Source organism: Gymnoscopelus braueri, assembly GCF_963280865.1.
Source record: "Gymnoscopelus braueri genome assembly, chromosome: 15".
Lineage (NCBI taxonomy): Eukaryota > Metazoa > Chordata > Actinopteri > Myctophiformes > Myctophidae > Gymnoscopelus > Gymnoscopelus braueri.
Window position 1 is genome coordinate 47,403,036 of NC_137620.1, and position 22,000 is coordinate 47,425,035.

Sequence of the window (22,000 nt, forward strand, 5' to 3'; positions counted from 1 at the left end):
TGTGTGTTGTATACGAAGGGCGCTAGGACCCTGGGGGTGCCGAGCGTGTGTGTGTGTGTGTGTGTGTGTGTGTGTGTGTGTGTGTGTGTGTGTGTGTGTGTGTGTGTGTTTACTGTATGTGTGTGTGCATGCTTGTGAGATGTCCTCATTTACGTGCGAGGAGAAGTGTGCGCTGTGGTGGCCGTGCCGTGGAAGAAAACTAAATATGCCCTGGCCTTTCTAAAAAGAAAATACTTTGTTCTTAAAACAAACAGTGGGAAGATAAGCTGTGTTTAAGTCCATGAGTGGAGATGTGTCAGAGTCTTCTGAATCTGCACCTTGTGTCAGACGGACTCTGTCTGACTCTGTAGCACCAGGTTAGAACTCCCTACAAAGCTCTGGACCAGAGTTACTGTATATCAGAGGGAGGTTTCATAACATGCTGAAGACACGAAATAAAGGTGCATCTAACATTGCTCTACCGAAAATAAGTTGCTGCATGTGAGGTTACGTTAGTATATAGCGTATAGTTAGTTAGACACGGACTGAGCTGCAACAGCATGGACTGCCAGCTGAACAGTGCAATGTTTAATGATCCAAATACTGCAAAGAAAATCCAAGGCTGAGATGATAACAGCCCCGACACTGTGCTGGATATTCTGAAAGACCTGCAGCAGGTGAGCAAGTAAATGCACTCCCCTGTGTGTGTGTGTGTGTGTGTGTGTGTGTGTGTGTGTGTGTGTGTGTGTGTGTGTGTGTGTGTGTGTGTGTGTGTGTGTGTGTGTGTGTGTGTGTCTGTGTGTGTGTGTGTGTGTGTGTGTGTGTGTGTGTGTGTGTGTGTGTGTGTGTGTGTCAGCTGATTGATGGGAAAATAGCACTGGGAAAATGGTTGGTTGAAGGATAACATTAAGTCTAATAATGATGTACAGTGCATGTTCACATCATGTATACTTTACATTACTTAATACCATTAATATAACATTAAAGCCATTATAGCCAACGAAATAGCCAATTGTACATCAAAATGCCCAGATGTCCCTAGTGCCCACCTGTATCCGATTTGAACATGCTTGTCATTATGGCATAAACAATAAGGTGAAGGCAGGGTAAATTTTGGAGGTTCAAATCATGTACAGCCTACTTATTTCATACCCTTTTCCAAAGCATACTTTTATTATTTATTTTTTCACATTTTGCAAACAACTGCCAATGTCAAACTGCAAAACATACATACATACACAATGGTGTATGGCTGAAGCTTGCATTTACTAGTATTTAGCACATAGCAGTGACATATGGTACTTTTTTGCCTTGAATATTCTTGAAAGGCAAAGAGTGACATGGTTTGTTTTTTTGCCTTGAAAACAATGCAATCAGACAGTATGGCATACTGTCTGATTGGGGAAATGTTTTTATTTTATTAGGACGTGTGTGTGTGTGTGTGTGTGTGTGTGTGTGTGTGTGTGTGTGTGTGTGTGTGTGTGTGTGTGTGTGTGTGTGTGTGTGTGTGTGTTAAATATGTTTTGTTATTGTGTATAAATACAAGGTGGTGTACCACTAGACACTATTAACCCATTCTATCCAGGAACACATCTGTGTCACTTTAGATTTCTTCAAGCTCAGAGCGCGGCACCAAGTGCCACGCTATGAGCTTGTAGATCTGCTATTTTTGAATAGTCTAAAGTATAAAATAATGGTTATAGTTAAAAATGTAATATGACACAGTATGCAGTCCTGGTCTTAAAGGGTTAAATCTGCTCCACGCGCGCACGCACGCACGCACGCACGCACGCACGCACGCACACACACACACACACACACACACACACACACACACACACACACACACACACACACACACACACACACACACACACACACACACACACACACACACACACACACGTGGAAAAAGCACTCAAATGTTTTACTTAAGTAAAAGTATCAATACTGCAATGTAGAAGTACTCTGTTATAAGTAAATGTCCAGAATTAAAAATATACTTGAGTAAAAGTACAAAAGTATTGGTATCAAAATGTACTTAAAGTACCAAAAGTAAAAGTGCTAAAATGTTTGAAAATTGGAAAACTACAAGCTCACAACGTGACGCGGTGTGACACGTTGTGAGCTTGTAGATCTGCTATTTTCAAATAGCCTATGTATAAAATAGGGCTAAAGTGGTTAATGAATGTTTTATAATGTAATAATATTAACTAAGTAACTAATAACTAAAGTTTTCAAATAATTGTAGTGGAGTAAAAGTACAATAATGTTGAATTAATAACAGCTATCAGGAAGAACTGGTTTATTATTATTAATATATTATCAGGATCCCTCACACTACCAATTTTTTTTTTAAAGTAATAACATATCAGCTTAATGAAAACTATTTAGTCATTCTATTTTATTGTTGTTTTTCATCCATGTTTTGAACAGTAAATCTTACCAACAAGGAGCTGGATGTCTCTGTAGAGTTGGTTCAGGTCTGGAACAGAACACCTGTATGTTCCCTGATCTGAGAGCTTCACCCTGGTCAGCTTCAGTGAGATGTTACCATGAGACAACTGCTCAGGAAACAGAGACGTCCTCTGTGTGTATGACGGGTTCTGACGCTCAGAATCCACACGTCCATCTTGGAGACGGTGCACGTATGATAACCACCCAGGTCTGTCCCACCTCACCGTCCTCTTCTCCATGTTGACAGGAGGTTCAATGTGACAAGGAAGGATGACATCATCTCCCACCATGGCCATCACAGGCTGAGATGAACCAATCACCTGCTGTTGTCCTTAAAACAAAACATGGATTTAGTGTAGAGATATTAATGTGTAATGTATGATTTATATTCAGATAGTGTGTGTGTGTGTGTGTGTGTGTGTGTGTGTGTGTGTGTGTGTGTGTGTGTGTGTGTGTGTGTGTGTGTGTGTGTGTGTGTGTGTGTAATTTGTTATGGTATTGTGTATAAAATAAATACAGGGTGGTGTACCACTATACACTATTAACCCATTCTATCCAGGAACGCATCTGTGTCACTTTAGATGTCTTCAAGCTCTCTGCTATTTTTGAATAGCCTAAAGTATAAAATAATGGTTATAGCTAAAAATGTAAAATGACACAGTATGCGTTCCCGGTCTTAAAGGGATAGTTCACCCAAGAAAGTACTTTTTTTCTGTCAATTACACATTTTGTTTTTGTCTTGTTTATTCTTAAGCCAATAATTTGATGACTGGCTGAAAGATGCTTATGTATCCGGTAGGAGCGCGCGCGTGATTTTTTTGCGGTTTTGGGCGGATATTTCCGAGTTTTTGGTGGTTATTTGCGGTTATTTCTTTTTATACCTCTTAATAAATGTGATTCTGTTCATTAAAAAAAATAAATTAAAAAAAACGTTTTTTGTGGGGCTCCCCCAAGCGCGGGGCCCTGTGCGACCGCACAGTTCGCACACCCCTTCCTGCGGCCCTGGACACCGCCAGTCATCAAATTATTGGCTTAAGAATGCGATAAAAACCAAAACATCTGCATGAATTCAAGTCTCTATGGGTGTGTAATCGATAGAAAATAAGTCATTTTGGGAGTGAACTATTCCTTTAATGGGCAGAGGTGGACAGTAACAGAGTAAATGTACTTGAGTACTGTACTTAAGTACATATTCTGAGGATCTGTACTTTACTTGAGTATTAGATTTCTTTGATACTTATTACTCTTACTCGAGTACATTTCCAAGACAAATATTTTACTTTTACTTGAGTAAGTCATTTTCTAGGAAGGCTGAAAAGTACTCGTTACTTTTAGGGAATGGACGCACACGGCCCAACGATGGAGGAAAAAATACTGTTTTCTGTGCATGAGCCAGGCAGTGCATCTGTCTGTCTGACTATGTATCTGTGTGTTGTATGCGAAGGGCGCTAGGACCCTGGGGGTGCTGCTCGCGCGCGCGCGTGTGTGTGTGTGTGTGTGTTTACTGTATGTGTGTGTGCATGCTTGTGAGATTTCCTCATTTACGTGCGAGGAGAAGTGTGCGCTGTGGTGGCCGTGCCGTGGAAGAAAACTAAATATGCCCTGGCCTTTCTAAAAAGAAAATACTTTGTTCTTAAAACAAACAGTGGGAAGATAAGCTGTGTTTAAGTCCATGAGTGGAGATGTGTCAGAGTCTTCTGAATCTGCACCTTGTGTCAGACGGACTCTGTCTGACTCTGTAGCACCAGGTTAGAACTCCCTACAAAGCTCTGGACCAGAGTTACTGTATATCAGAGGGAGGTTTCATAACATGCTGAAGACACGAAATAAAGGTGCATCTAACATTGCTCTACCGAAAATAAGTTGCTGCATGTGAGGTTATGTTAGTATATAGCGTATAGTTAGTTAGACACGGACTGAGCTGCAACAGCATGGACTGCCAGCTGAACAGTGCAATGTTTAATGATCCAAATACTGCAAAGAAAATCCAAGGCTGCTGAGATGATAACAGCCCTGACACTGTGCTGGATATTCTGAAAGACCTGCAGCAGGTGAGCAAGTAAATGCACCCCCCTGTGTGTGTGTGTGTGTGTGTGTGTGTGTGTGTGTGTGTGTGTGTGTGTGTGTGTGTGTGTGTGTGTGTGTGTGTGTGTGTGTGTGTGTGTGTGTGTGTGTGTGTGTGTGTGTGTGTGTATTTCATACCCTTTTCCAAAGCATACTTTTGTTCTTTACTTTTTCACATGTTGCAAACAACTGCCAATGTCAAACTGCAAAACATACATACATACACAATGGTGTATGGCTGAAGCTTGCATTTACTAGTATTTAGCACATAGCAGTGACATATGGTACTTTTTTGCCTTGAATATTCTTGAAAGGCAAAGAGTGACATGGTTTGTTTTTTTGCCTTGAAAACAATGCAATCAGACAGTATGGCATACTGTCTGATTGGGGAAATGTTTTTATTTTAATAGGACGTGTGTGTGTGTGTGTGTGTGTGTGTGTGTGTGTGTGTGTGTGTGTGTGTGTGTGTGTGTGTGTGTGTGTGTGTGCGTGTGTGTGTGTGTGTGTGTGTGTGTGTGTGTTAAATATGTTGTGTTATTGTGTATAAATACAGGGTGGTGTACCACTAGACACTATTAACCCATTCTATCCAGGAACACATCTGTGTCACTTTAGATTTCTTCAAGCTCAGAGCGCGGCACCAAGTGCCACACTATGAGCTTGTAGATCTGTTATTTTTGAATAGCCTAAAGTATAAAATAATGGTTATAGTTAAAAATGTAATATGACACAGTATGCGGTCCTGGTCTTAAAGGGTTAAATCTGCTCCACGCACGCACGCACGCACGCACGCACACACACACACACACTGCACACTGTGTGGAAAAAGCACTCAAATGTTTTACTTAAGTAAAAGTATCAATACTGCAATGTAGAAGTACTCTGTTATAAGTAAATGTCCAGAATTAAAAATATACTTGAGTAAAAGTACAAAAGTATTGGTATCAAAATGTACTTAAAGTACCAAAAGTAAAAGTGCTAAAATGTTTGAAAATTGGAAAACTACAAGCTCACAACGTGACGCGGTGTGACACGTTGTGAGCTTGTAGATCTGCTATTTTCAAATAGCCTATGTATAAAATAGGGCTAAAGTGGTTAATGAATGTTTTATAACGTAATAATTTATGTCTGCAAAGTAACTAGTAACTAAAGTTTTCAAATAATTGTATTGGAGTAAAAGTACAATAATGTTGAATTAATAACAGCTATCAGGAATAACTGGTTTATTATTATTAATATATTATCAGGATCCCTCACACTACCACAACAAAGTTAAAGTAATAACATATCAGCTTAATGAAAACTATTTAGTCATTCTATTTTATTGTTGTTTTTCATCTATGTTTTGAACAGTAAATCTTACCAACAATGAGCTGGATCTCTCTGTAGCGGTGGTTCAGGTCTGGAACAGAACACTTGTATGTTCCCTGATCTGAGAGCTTCACCCTGGTCAGCTTCAGTGAGATGTTACCATGAGACAACTGCTCAGGAAACAGAGACGTCCTCTGTTTGTATGACGGGTTCAGATACTCAGAATACACACGTCCATCTTGGAGAAGGTGCACGTATGACCACAACCCCCCCCCCAGGCCAGGTCTCCACCACTTCACCGTCCTCTTCTCCATGTTGAGAGGAGGTTCAATGTAACAAGGAAGGATGACATCATCTCCCACCATGGCCATCACAGGCTGAGATGAACCAATCACCTGATGTCCTTAAAACATAACAAAATGGATTTAGTGTAGAGATATTAATGTGTAATGTTTAATTTATATTCAGATAGATGTGTGTGTGTGTGTGTGTGTGTGTGTGTGTGTGTGTGTGTGTGTGTGTGTGTGTGTGTGTGTGTGTGTGTGTGTGTGTGTGTGTGTGTGTGTGTGTGTGTGTGTGTGTAATTTGTTGTGTTATTGTGTATAAATACAGGGTGGTGTACCACTAGACACTATTAACCCATTCTATCCAGGAACGCATCTGTGTCACTTTAGATTTCTTCAAGCTCATTGTAGATCTGCTATTTTTGAATAGCCAAAAGTATAAAATAATGGTTATAGCTAAAAATGTAAAATGACACAGTATGCGTTCCCGGTCTTAAAGGGATAGTTCACCCAAAAAAGTACTTTTATTCTGTCAATTACACATGTTGTTTTTGTCTTGTTTATTCTTAAGCCAATAATTTGATGACTGGCTGAAAGATGCTTATGTATCCGGTAGGAGCGCGCGTGATTATTTTGGAGTTTTGGGCGGATATTTCCGAGTTTTTGGTGGTTATTTGCGATTATTTCTTTTTATAACTCTTAATAAATGTGATTCATTCATCGTTTTTTTGTGGGGCTCCCCCAAGCGCGGGGCCCTGTGCGACCGCACAGTTCGCACACCCCTTCCTGCGGCCCTGGACACCGCCAGTCATCAAATTATTGGCTTAAGAATGCGATAAAAACCCAAACATCTGCATGAATTCAAGTCTCTATGGGTGTGTAATCGATAGAAAATAAGTCATTTTGGGAGTGAACTATTCCTTTAATGGGCAGAGGTGGACAGTAACGGAGTAAATGTACTTGAGTACTGTACTTAAGTACATATTCTGAGGATCTGTACTTTACTTGAGTATTAGATTTCTTTGATACTTATTACTCTTACTCAAGTACACTTCCAAGACAAATATTTTACTTTTACTTGAGTAAGTAATTTTCTAGGAAGGCTGAAAAGTACTCGTTACTTTTAGGGAATGGACGCACACGGCCCAACGATGGAGGAAAAAAACTGTTTTCTGTGCATGAGCCAGGCAGTGCATCTGTCTGTCTGACTATGTATCTGTGTGTTGTATGCGAAGGGCGCTAGGACTCTGGGGATGCCGCTCGCGCGCATGTGTGTGTGTGTGTGTGTTTACTGTATGTGTGTGTGCATGCTTGTGAGATGTCCTCATTTACGTGCGAGGAGAAGTGTGCGCTGTGGTGGCCGTGCCGTGGAAGAAAACTAAATATGCCCTGGCCTTTCTAAAAAGAAAATACTTTGTTCTTAAAACAAACAGTGGGAAGATAAGCTGTGTTTAAGTCCATGAGTGGAGATGTGTCAGAGTCTTCTGAATCTGCACCTTGTGTCAGACGGACTCTGTCTGACTCTGTAGCACCAGGTTAGAACTCCCTACAAAGCTCTGGACCAGAGTTACTGTATATCAGAGGGAGGTTTCATATCATGCTCGCGACATCTCACCACTCCGACTAGTGGCTTCCGCGTGCGGTTAGGGTTAGGGTTAGGGTTAGGTATAGGGCAATATGGGAACCCAGAACCAAATAAGAATGAAAAACAGCGCCCTCTGCTGTTTGTACTATCCAACGCAGAGCAGAATCTGTTTTTGAGAGATTAGGTATAGGGTTAGTAACCGTCGGAAAGGCGACATGTCGGAAAGCCGACATGTAACCTCTGGCGACACGAAATAAAGGTGCATCTAACATTGCTCTACCGAAAATAAGTTGCTGCATGTGAGGTTACGTTAGTATATAGCGTATAGTTAGTTAGACACGGACTGAGCTGCAACAGCATGGACTGCCATCTGAACAGTGCAATGTTTAATGATCCAAATACTGCAAAGAAAATCCAAGGCTGAGATGATAACAGCCCCGACACTGTGCTGGATATTCTGAAAGACCTGCAGCAGGTGAGCAAGTAAATGCACCCCCCTGTGTGTGTGTGTGTGTGTGTGTGTGTGTGTGTGTGTGTGTGTGTGTGTGTGTGTGTGTGTGTGTGTGTGTGTGTGTGTGTGTGTGTGTGTGGGTGGAGCATATTTAACCCTTTAAGACCAGGACCGCATACTGTGTCATATTACATTTTTAACTATAACCATTATTTTATACTTTAGGCTATTCAAAAATAGCAGATCTACAAGCTCATAGCGTTATACATAGGCTATTTTCAAATAGCCTATGTATAAAATAGGGCTAAAGTGGTTAATGAATGTTTTATAACGTAATAATTTACGTCTGCAAAGTAACTAATAACTAAAGTTTTCAAATAATTGTAGTGGAGTAAAAGTACAATAATGTTGAATTAATAACAGCTATCAGAAAGAACTGGTTTATTATTATTAATATATTATCAGGAACCATCACACTACCACAACAAAGTTAAAGTAATAACATATCAGCTTAATGAAAACTATTTAGTCATTCTATTTTATTGTTGTTTTTCATCCATGTTTTGAACAGTAAATCTTACCAACAAGGAGCTGGATGTCTCTGTAGAGTTGGTTCAGGTCTGGAACATAACACCTGTATGTTCCCTGATCTGAGAGCTTCACCCTGGTCAGCTTCAGTGAGATGTTACCATGAGACAACTGCTCAGGAAACAGAGACGTCCTCTGTTTGTATGATGAGATCTGATCCTCAGAATTCACACGTCCGTCTTGGTGAAGGTGCACGTATGATGACCTCCCCAGGTCAGGTCTGTCCCACCTCACCCTCCTCTTCTCCATGTTGACAGGAGGTTCAATGTAACAAGGAAGGATGACATCATCTCCCACCATGGCCATCACAGGCTGAGATGAACCAATCACCTGATGTCCTTAAAACAAAACAAAATGGATTTAGTGTAGAGATATTAATGTGTAATGTTTCATTTATATTCAGATAGATGTGTGTGTGTGTGTGTGTGTGTGTGTGTGTGTGTGTGTGTGTGTGTGTGTGTGTGTGTGTGTGTGTGTGTGTGTGTGTGTGTGTGTGTGTGTGTGTGTGTGTGTTTGTGTAAATATGTTGTGTTATTGTGTATAAATACAGGGTGGTGTACCACTATACACTATTAACCCATTCTATCCAGGAACGCATCTGTGTCACTTTAGATTTCTTCAAGCTCATAGCGCGGCACTCGGTGCCGCGCTATGAGCTTGTAGATCTGCTATTTTTGAATAGCCAAAAGTATAAAATAATGGTTATAGCTAAAAATGTAAAATGACACAGTATGCGTTCCCGGTCTTAAAGGGATAGTTCACCCAAAAAACTTTTACTCAAGTACATTATTTATTCCAGACTCTTACTTGTAACAGAGTACTTCTACATTGTAGTATTGATACTTTTACTTAAGTAAAACATTTGAGTACTTTTTCCACCACTGCTGGCGCGTGTGCGTGTGCGTGTGCGTGTGCGTGTGTGTGTGTGTGTGTGTGTCATTGTGCACAATGCACCATTCTATCCGGGAACACATCTGTGTCTCTTAAGGTCTCGTACACACAGTTAAAACACGCCACACATGCTTTACGCATGCTTCATGGGGGGGGGGGGGGGGGGGGGGGGGTGAAACAGTTTCAATTCATTCCCTATGGAAGTCACATGGTTTTGATGCGCTGACTTGTAGCACGGGGAGGAGGGGTGAAGCCATGAAGCCATGCTTGTAGATCTGCTATTTAAATAAATAAAAAATATGATGAAAACGTGTGCAAATCTTTGAATATATTTACATGTTTAACTCAAATCTTTGCCCCTGGGGGGTCCCTGGAACAACATATTTTTGAGATGGGGGTCCACGACCAAATACATATCATTTTGGGGGTCCTTGACATGAAAAGGTTAACTTCACTCCAAGAAGGAACACACTCACGCTTTGATATCTTTGAGATTCTTTATCTTAAGACTCGCAGGTGACAATACATGTACAGAACACTGTGGTGGTAACAAACATAGCTACATGTTAGCTGCTACATTTCCTATCTCCCGGTAGCACCGGAAGTAATTCCTTTTAACCCCCAAACCTGTGATACTGGAATTCATGGTTAACAGCTCCCTCTGCAGGTATGATGAAGAATAATAATAATAATAAATGTACTTTACAACACCTCTCTCCCCTTAGATTTAAACTTCCCCATAAATGTTAAATACATCTGAAAAGCAAAAACATTTATCTTTTTTTTCCCTCTTTTTTTTTTTTTTTTTTTTTACACCTTCACAGATTACACCAGTGCATCATTAGAGTCTTTTTTTTTTTATATGTATATATCAAAACCCAAATCTGTCGGGAGGTTTACGGGCACGCTGTGACCTGCGCACCACCCCGGGTGTTCCCGCAGTCACCACTGGCGATGGTGATTTGAGAGGGTCTGGTGGTGGGGACATGAGAGGGGTCTGTGCGGGTGTGGGAGAATGTTCATCCTGTTCAGGGGGCACAGACACCTCTGCCAGTGTCTCTCGCTCGGGTACAGGCACAGTGGCACCTGTTCCCTCAATTGGGTAACTCACCAACGGTAACTGTGTGACTGTCTCTGTGTCTGGACCTGCATCATAACGCAGGCGCACATGGTCCTGATGTCTGCGGAACTCCCGTCCGTCGCTCAGCTTGACAACATGTGAGACTGGACCACTCTGCCTAAGGATGACCCCAGGCAGCCATTTCTGGTTGTTGTTATGACTGAAATCCTTCACATAAACATTGTCACCTTGTTTTAACTGTCTCTCTCGTGCATGTTGATCATGTCCTTCCTTCATTTTCTCCTGTTTTCTCTCCACTTTTGCCTTCAGGTCGGGACGCAGCAGGTCCAATTTTGACTTGGGCCGACGCCCCATCAACAGCTCGGCTGGTGTGCGTCCAGTTGTAGTGTGTGGAGTGAGGCGATAATTAAACAGGAAACGTGATAGTCGTGTGCTAACAGAGCCTCCTGTCAATCGCTTCAGTCCTTCCTTCACTGTCTGAACAGCCCGCTCGGCTAGGCCATTTGAAGCAGGATGGAAAGGAGCCGTCCGGATGTGATGGATGCCATTCTGCTGCATGAACTCACTGAACAGCTCACTGGTGAACGTGGGGCCATTATCACTCACGAGAGAATCAGGCAAACCATGAACTGAAAACACTTGTCTTAGTTTGTCTATGGTCATGGGGGCCGTAATGTTGCTCATGATGTGGGCCTCTATCCACTTGGAATGAGCATCTACCATTATAAAGAACATATGTCCCATAAACGGGCCTGCAAAGTCCACATGTAGCCTAGACCATGGACGGTCTGGCCACTCCATGGGTGAAGTGGTGCTGGTGGCGACATGTTCTGGTTGATCTGGCATTGTGTGCATGATTTTACCCTGTACTCCAATTCCAGATCCATTTTCGGCCACCAGACATAGGATCTTGCAAAGCTTTTCATTCGAGACACACCTGGATGAGTCTCGTGAATCTCCTCCACAATCCGTGGACGAGCCGGGGGCGGTGCGACCACTCTCGTGCCCCAGAGAATGCATCCATTTTGCAAACTCAGTTCTGTCTTGCGTTTTGCATAGGGTTTAAGGTCCTCACCTTCCACCACACTGGGCCACCCTTGCAACAAGAAAGTCTTAACTTGGGACAGGGTTGGATCTCTCTCTGTCCACTGCCGGATCTGTGTTGCCTTCACAGGTGTCTCTGCCACTCTCTGCAATGAAAACACAGTCTCGGGCGGCACATAAGTAGTAGCAGGTGTATAAGGTAAAGGCAGTCGACTCAGGGCATCAGCATTTGAATTATCTTTACCTGCTCTGTACACAATAGTATACTGGTATGCGGACAAGGTGAGGGCCCAACGCTGTATTCTGGCTGAGGCAAGCGGCGGGATGCATTTAGTCTCGCTGAACAGGCTCATCAGAGGTTTATGGTCCGTATGAATGGTAAATGGACGGCCATACAGGTACTGGTGAAACCGTTTTACAGCGAACACAATGGCCAGCCCCTCCTTGTCCAACTGTGAGTAGCCCCTCTCGGCGGCGTTCAGGGTGCGGGACGAGAAACCAATAGGCTTCTCAGAGCCATCCTCCATTATATGGGAAAGGACTGCCCCCACGCCGTAGGGCGAGGCATCACAGGCAAGCGTGATCTCTCTAGCTGGGTCATAATGAACAAGCAACTTTGTTGAGTGGAGGAGCCCTTTCACTGCCTTGAATGCTCTCTCCTGCTCTTCACCCCACTGCCACTTAGTGTCATTGTGCAGCAACTGGTACAGTGGGGCCAGGACCTGTGACAGGTCATGCAAGAACTTGCCATAATAATTTACCAGACCTAGAAAAGATCTGAGTTCAGGTACATTCTTGGGACTTGGTGCCTCTTTGATGGCTCGCACTTTGTCCTCCAAGGGCCAGAGCCCCTCTGCTGTGATCTTGTGACCCAGGTATGTTACACTGGGCGCCATGAACACGCACTTGCGCCTTTTCAAACGCAGTCCTGCGTCAGACATCTTCTTCAGCACCTGCTCTAGGTTAGCCAGATGCTCCTCCTCCGTGGCCCTGTGATCAATATGTCATCCAGATACACTGCCACGTGAGGAATTCCCTGCAGCAAGGTGTCCATTGTTCTTTGGAAAATGGCGGGGCTGGACGCCACTCCAAACACTAGGCGGTTGTACTTGAATAACCCCTTGTGTGTGTTAATTGTGACAAACTCTCTCGACTCCTCGTCAAGCAGCAGCTGTTGATAGGCATGGCTCATGTCCAGTTTTGTGAAAAGCTTTCCCCCTGACAGGGTCGCGAACAGGTCATCCACCCGTGGCAACGGATACTCCTCCAGCGTAGAGCACTGGTTCACGGTCAGCTTGTAGTCGCCACATATCCTGGCCGTTTTGTCTTCCTTTAATACTGGAACAATAGGAGCCGCCCACCTTGAGAACTGTACGGGCTCTATGATACCCATTTTCTGTAACCGTTCAGCTCCTCCTCCACAATACTTTTCATAGCATAAGGCACTGGCCTGGGCTTAAAGAACCGTGGCTTGGCATCCGAGTCCATATGGAGCTTCACCGACACGCCCTTCAGTGTGCCCAGCTCATCCTTGAACACCTCACTGTAGTTCTGCAGAATGTCCTCCATAGTGTGTGTACGGGCATATTTAATTTCATGCCAATTTAGGCGGAGTTTGCGAAGCCAATCGCGGCCCAACAGACTAGGCCCGCTCCCTGTGGCGATCACCAGCCTGGCTGTGTTTCTCTGACCTTCAGCTGCAATGTCCACATATATCACCCCTAAATGAGGTATGGGCTGTCCTGTGTAAGTCCTGAGCTTGAGTTTTGAGGGCCTGATAGGAGGCAGACTACGCCCCATGACCCCCTATAGGTCTCCTCACTTATGACTGAGGCAGTAGCCCCTGAATCAATCTCAAACTTAATGTCCTGCCCATTAACAGTAACTGTGGCATAATAAGGCTCAGATGGCTCCTCATCGGTTTCCACCCCAAACATATTATATGCACATGTGGCCTCCCCATCCTCCTCTTCTAGATGGTGTGTGGCTGCATGAAACGGCTGAGGTCTCCTCCCCCCAGGCTTAACTCTCCCCTTAGAGCTCCTGCACTTTTTAGATAAGTGGCCCTTTTTGTTACATCCATGACAGATAGCATCTTTAAACTTGCAGTCATTGGCATAGTGTGACCCCCCACACCTAAAACATTCCACCCGCCTTTCCTGCTTACCAGTCTCCTTCCTGACTTGGTACACTGCCACTGACTGTGATCCATTCCCTTTTTGGATATCCTTAGCATCACTTGCAGCCATTTCCATGCCTAGGGAAATGTCTAAGGCTTTCTGAAAAGTCAATGGTGGTGTTTCTCCCAGCAGGCGGCGCTGAATGGCGTTTTCACTAATGCCGCATACTAATCGGTCACGGAGCATGTCATCTAACACTGCCCCAAAATCACAATGTTCAGATAGCTGCCGTAGCTCGGCTACAAAGTTAGACACAGACTGACCTTGTCTTTTGAAATGACTGTGGAATTTAAACCGTTGGACAATAACAGAGGGTTTTGGGTTGTGGTGGTTTCCCACGAGCTGGACAAGATCATCATATGGAATATCTCCTGGTTTCCGTGGAGTGGCCAAGTTCCTTATCAGCTTATAAGTCTTTGCCCCACACACACTCAGGAGAATAGAGCGCTTTTTAGCCTCATCAGTAATGTCATTTGCCGCGAAAAAGTGTCCCAACCTTTCCTCGTACTCCGTCCAGTCCTCGTTTCCCTCCACAAACTCACTGATTGTCCCAAACGTCGTCATCTGAACACGTTGTCCACCGGCCGCATTCACCGGCAATTCCACGTTTTCGTCACCGTTCTCCACGTCTCCGTTCCGTGTCGCGTCGTCGTCACTGCTACTGCTGCTCATAGTAATCCAACTTGAGCACGTAGTAATCCAGTTCACCTCGTCGCCAAAAATATGTGGTAACTTCACTCCAAGAAGGAACACACTCACGCTTTGATATCTTTGAGATTCTTTATCTTAAGACTCGCAGGTGACAATACATGTACAGAACACTGTGGTGGTAACAAACATAGCTACATGTTAGCTGCTACATTTCCTATCTCCCGGTAGCACCGGAAGTAATTCCTTTTAACCCCCAAACCTGTGATACTGGAATTCATGGTTAACAGCTCCCTCTGCAGGTATGATGAAGAATAATAATAATAATAAATGTACTTTACAACACACTGATTATAGCAACATAGTTTTTTTTTTTAACTGTTAGGATTTAGAAGACATTTGTAGAATACCCAGAAGCAAAGATTTGAAAAAAAAAAATATATATAGATTAAAAAATAAATAGCAGATCTACAAGCTCATAGCACGGCACTCGGTGCCGCGCTATGAGCTTGTAATATGACACAGTAGTATGTGTTCCCGGTCTTAAAGGGATAGCGCACCCAAAAAAGAGACAAGCTTTGGGCAGGAATAAAACGTGTGTACACACACACACACACACACACACACACACACACACACACACACACACACACACACACACACACACACACACACACACACACACACACGTGGAAAAAGCACTCAAATGTTTTACTTAAGTAAAAGTATCAATACTGCAATGTAGAAGTAGGCCTACTCTGTTATAAGTAAATGTCCAGAATTAAAAATATACTTGAGTAAAAGTACAAAAGTATTGGTATCAAAATGTACTTAAAGTACCAAAAGTAAAAGTGCTAAAATGTTTGAAAATTGGAAAACTACAAGCTCACAACGTGACGCGGTGTGACACGTTGTGAGCTTGTAGATCTGCTATTTTCAAATAGCCTATGTATAAAATAGGGCTAAAGTGGTTAATGAATGTTTTATAACGTAATAATTTATGTCTGCAAAGTAACTAGTAACTAAAGTTTTCAAATAATTGTAGTGGAGTAAACAGTTTCAATTCATGAAAGTTTCATTTCATTCCCTATGGAAGTCACATGGTTTTGATGCGCTGACTTGTAGCGCGGGGAGGAGGGGTGAAGCCATGAAGCCATGCTTGTAGATCTGCTATTTAAATAAATAAAAAATATGATGAAAACGTGTGCAAATCTTTGAATATATTTACATGTTTAACTCAAATCTTTGCCTATGGGGGGTCCCTGGAACAACATATTTTTTTAGATGGGGGTCCACGACCAAATACATATCATTTTGGGGTCCTTGACATGAAAAGGTTTGAGAATCACTGATTATACCAACATAGGTTTTTTTTTTAACTGTTAGGATTTAGAAGACATTTGTAGAATACCCAGAAGCAAAGATTTGAAAAAAATATATATATATAGATTTGCACAAGTTCTCATGATTAAAAAAATAAATAGCAGATCTACAAGCTCATAGCACGGAACTCGGTGCCGCGCTATGAGCTTGTAATATGACACAGTAGTATGTGTTCCCGGTCTTAAAGGGATAGCGCACCCAAAAAAGAGACAAGCTTTGGGCAGGAATAAAACGTGTGTACACACACACACACACACACACACACACACACACACACACACACACACACACACACACACACACACACACACACACACACACACACACACACACACACACACACACACACACACACACACACACACACACACACACACACACACACACACACACACACACAATATGCACCTCTTATAATAAACTGTATCAGTCCTCACTTCCCTGTATGTAACAGTGTAAATAACTTTTATATTTAGTAAATCTTTCATGTTTAACTCTAACGTCTTACCTGTTACAGATGTTACAGATGTGGTGAACCAGCTGCTCCAAGTTAGCAGGAAAATGAGTAAATAAATCCTCATGGTTGATTTTACACAAACTGTGACTTAGAAGGAAAAACAAGAGAGCGAGTGAGACGTATGATTTCTGCTGCTTCACTTCTGACTGAAGAACACATTAATGTGATCCAACCTGTTTAAATTAGTTTACTGAATACCGTTGTATAGTGTTTCACAACCTTTTGTCTGCCAGGGCACACCTTTTAGCCACAAGATCCCAGGGCATAGGCTACCTATATCCAGTGGCGTAAAGTAACTAAGTACATTTACTCAAGTAATGTCATAAAGTACAATTTTGAGGTATTTATTACTTCACTGGAGTATTCCCAAATTTTCTGTACTTTTACTTCTACTCCACTACATCTCAGAGGCAAATATTCTACTTTTACTCCACTACAATTATTTGAAAACTTTAGTTACTTTGTAGATTTTGATTATTATTACAAAACACACAGTAACCACTTCAACCCTACATTTCCGCCATTAGAAAATAGCAGATCTACAAGCTCACAATGCGTCGCGACGCGACGCATTGTGAGCTTGTAGATCGGCTATTTTCAAAAGATTTTTTATACATCTGAAAACTTGTGAAATGGGACATTCTGCATAATGAGTACTTTATGGTTCTGGTACTTTAAGTACATTTTGATACCAATTACTTTTACTCAAGTACATTTTTAATCCCAGACTTTTACTTGTAACAGAGTCTCTCTCTCTTTAAATCACAACATCCGCTTTAGATCCCGCCTCCTCCTAAACTACATCCACACATACAATACATCACGTTGGACACGACCGTTTCCGTATCCGGTCCGCGACCGGAAGGAGAAGTGTTTGAAGAGTTCTGTGTGAACAACACACTCATTCATCACATTCACTAACGTTCTACCACCAGTGGTGGAAAGTAACTGAGTACATTTACTCAAGTACTGTACTTAATTAATTGTTCGGTACTTTTACTTGAGTACTGGAGTATTTACAATTGTCTATACTTTTACTACTACAGCTGAAAGACAAATGTTGTCTTTACTCCAGTACAATTATTTGAACACTTTAGTTACTTTTACAGATTTTGATTATTATTACAAAACATACATTTACCACTTCAGCCGTGTTTAAACTTTGTTTATTTGAAAATAGCAGATCTACAAGCTTGTAGATCTGCTATTTTCAAAAGATTTTTGAATAAATGTTACATTGCAGTATTGATACTTTTACTTAAGTAAAACAAAAATAAAAGTACTTTTCCACCACTGTCTACCACTAAACTAAAGTCATGTTTCTGTATTGCTTACTTTCTACCACTAGAGGTCAGTGTTGGAACATATTTATGTACCTGAACCATCCACAAGTTAATCCAGAGTAAATGGAGACTTCTGTGTGCGTGCGTGCGTGTGTGTGTGTGTGTGTGTGTGTGTGTGTGTGTGTGTGTGTGTGTGTGTGTGTGTGTGTGTGTGTGTGTGTGTGTGTGTGTGTGTGTGTGTGTGTGTGTGTGTGTGTGTGTCATTTATACAACTTAATGCTGAATGCATTACATTTTTTACAACATACTTGTTTTTTACAACATAAAATACATGATAACTAAGAGTCATAATTAAGATAAATAATTATTATTATTTATGTTTATTTATTATTATTCTGACAGATGTTATTCAGGAGAATGATGAAGATGAATAATGTTTAAACTCTTTATCAAACTCTTAAAACAGTTTCTACTGATTCGATGATCATGATCATATATTAATTGTAAACTGTTTGCCAATGACAGGGTGGTTGGCTGGCAGTAGTTGAGTGTATACTCAAGTAATTACCTTGTCCCTCTTCCAGCTGGGTGCTAAAGTGGCATGTGCTTTGTTTATTTGTTTATTTGTTTATTTGTTTATTTGGCCGTCCGTCCTTTCCTTTCCATGACAGTCCGTGCCATATGGTCTATATCATACAAACATTGGCCCTCATTTATCAACGCGGTGCAGCCCAAATAATGGGCGTACGGCGAGATCACCGCACCTTTCGGCATTTATCAATATATCCTGACGTTGGCTTCATCCTACCGTACGCTGAAATCTCACGTCTGGTAGAGACCAGTTGTTGACGTTGGCTGCATCGTTTATTCCATCCTAGACCTGCGGATCAGCATTGTCTGACTGTCTGACAGGCATCTGGACACATAATCCACTCATAAATGTATATCTACACTAATAAATAATCCCTGTGAAAATATAACATTTTATAAAGTAATTTAAACAAACTGCTTTTTCTTTAACAGTCATTCAGATAAGATTGTAGATGATCTGGCTGCATTGAAAATAGCAGATATACAAGCTCACAAGCCAGCGTCGCATCGCGACGCGTTGTGAGCTTGTAGATCTGCTATTTTCAAAATATACGAGCGCTCGGGAGTTTAGACCGGTGCAGCGGCGCTGCTGTTATATTTTCATGGCCACCGGGAGATCAGACATTTAACCCATGGTCCAACACACACCAGCCTTCATCCATTAATGTTCTCTCCAGGCTATCTCTCATTAATGCGGAGCGGAGTGGGACGGGACTCGCCCGTCCGACGGTCCGAGTCACACTGGGAAATGGGAATAGCCTACATGACTGCTTTATTTTAGTGTAACTCGAACGCGCACTGCCCGCTATGGGTTAAATACATTTATATACAAACATATTCCATTCATGGCGATGTGATTGGTATCATAATATGTCACTCATGTAGGCTACAAGCCCACGTGACAAAGATTGTACCGCTACGGTACGGATTACATGAAAAACACAGCTGGGCGGGCGTATGTCTGTGTGTGTGTTTGTGTGTGTGTGTGTGTGAGAGAGAGGGGCGTGTGCGTGTGCGTGTGGCGAGACGATCGGGGGAAACTCTTTCTTATTGGCTTTTGATGTCTTTGGTCGTATTCTGGTTCTTCTTCATGTCGTAAAATCGGGGCGTTTTGAGAATATTTAAGGGCGTGTTATTTAAATGACGCTCGTTTTCAGACATGAGATTTATCAAAGCTCCGACCTGATGTACGTCAGGATTGGCTGTGTAGGATTCGTTGATAAATGTGACTTCGACGTTGGTGTACGGCCGAATATATGGAAAAAATATAAGCCGGTTTATACGCTCCGTTGATAAATGAGGGCCACTGTGTCTGCCGTCCTTTACTCCTCTACCACCAAGGCAGTTTCATTCTACTCTGCTGCTAGCAGCAGCAACACAGGTGAACCTGGTTTATTCTAATCAGTGCCAATTCTGTGTGGTTGAGTTTGGACATTAAACACTTTAGCCCTATTTTATACCTTGGCTATTTGAAAATTGCCGATCTACAAGCTCACAACGCGTCACATCGCGACGCGTTGTGAGCTTGTAAATCTGCTATTTTCAAACATTTTAGTACTTTTACTTTTGGTACTTTAAGTACATTTTGATACCAATACTTACTTTTACTGAAGTAAATTTTGAATTCCGGACGTTTTCTTCTAACAGAGTACTTCTACATTGCAGTATTGATACTTTTACTTAAAGTAAAACATTTGAGTAATTTTCCCACCACTTGCTAGGGGACTAAGAGGACACAGGTGTAAATCACAGGACTGGTTAGACAAGACAGGTACAGATAACTAAGCAGACAGGAAACAATAGGAACGATGCTACATAAATAACATACAGAACACCAAGGCAACAAACTACACAGAACTAGAAGACTAAAACAGAACAGGAATACACAGTAAAAGTCCACAAGCTAATAAACACAGACAAAGTCCCAGGGCTGAGGAGCGGACCGTGACTGTATGTTGGTTTGTTGACTGAGTGAGAAAACAATGTTGCACATGAAGCTAATCCTCTGGGGACTGACCTGACGGCAGAGGAAAGCATGCATGATGCTCATCAGGAGCAGTTATAGGGGTTCAGTGTCTTGCTCAAGGACACGTCCACACACGCAGCCCGGAAGGAAGGAGCCGGGGATCGAACCGGGAGCCTTTTCCGACGATGCCGAGACGGGCCGTATACCTCCTCTCACTGCTGCTAAATGGCATTTAGGATTCATAAAACAAAAGGTGCACGGGGCTGATATGACACATAACTTACATCATTTAATCACTTTATATGAGTAGTGGAAATAGCAGATCTACAAGCTCAAAATGCGTGACGCGTTTTGAGCTTGTAGATCGGCTATTTCCACAATTTTTCGAAAATGTTTGAAAATATATGAACATTTTTCAACATAGAAACGATAATGACGATTATGCAAAAAAAAAAATTGTGATTATTTTGTGATTAATTATTATTATTCAAATAATTGTGACAGGCCTAGAACTGAGTGCCTCCTATTTGTACTGTAGTAATAATAATAAAGTAAAGTACAAGTACTGTACTTAAGTAGTGTTCTACCACTAAACTAATGTTTCTGTATTGTTTATACTTTCTACCACTAGAGGTCAGTGTTGGATCATATTTATGTACCTGAAGCATCCACAAGTATATTATTTATAAAAGGTTGTAGCTTATTGTGTGTATTCAAACTGAATGCATTCCACTTAAAATGCATTTCAGGGGGTCCCCAACAAAATGACTTATTATGGAATGCAATGTTTTATCATGTTAAGCCTATATAACCTACATCGGCTATTTGACCAAAGCCAATCCACATGCTCACAACGCAAAGCTTGTGAACTTTTTAGCTTTATTTTTTTATTTTTTATTTTTTATTTTTTATTTTTTATTTGTTTTGTTTTGACTTTGGGTACTATGTATGAAAAGTGCTAAATAAGTGTGATGTACCATTATAAAGCTTGTAGATCTGCCTTTTTCAAATAGAAGAAAATCATATTTTTGAAACATTTTTGAAACAACTGCACATATCTTGTATGGGGGGGGGGGGGGGGGTCCCTGGCAAAAACTATTTTCAGATGGGGGTCCGGGCACAATTACACATTAATTTGGGGGTCCTTGGCATGAAAATGTTTGAGAACCACTGGTTTAAACATCATTAGGAAGCAACAAGCCCGAAATAAGCAACTTACACTTTAGACACAACTACCAATATTTACAAGCGACTTTACAGAAGAAAAAAATAAAAGCCCAAAGTCGCTTATAATAAGCAGACCTGGCAACGCTGCTGTCAATATCTGTGAAAGGTGATCTACGTCTACAAAGACAATTTTACTTAAAAAGTAGAGTAAGTGATATCCAGTGGTGTAAAGTAACTAAGAGCGGCTTCACACTATGGTCCCGGGTGCGCACCCCGGACCACATGGCAGATGTTGTGGTAGTGTGAACGTAGCGAACCGTTCCCCGTAACGCATCACCGTACCGTACCCGAAACCACCTTGGGAGGTAGTCTCGGGTCCGATTGCTGCGGAGTCGGGAACGGAACGCGGCAGTGTGAATCCATCCGTACCAAGAGAAGGAAGTGGACTGCTAATCATATATCATTTATATATTTGTTATAATGACGCATTATTTTAGCTGGGTTATACCTTCTCATAGTTCTACCTGAAT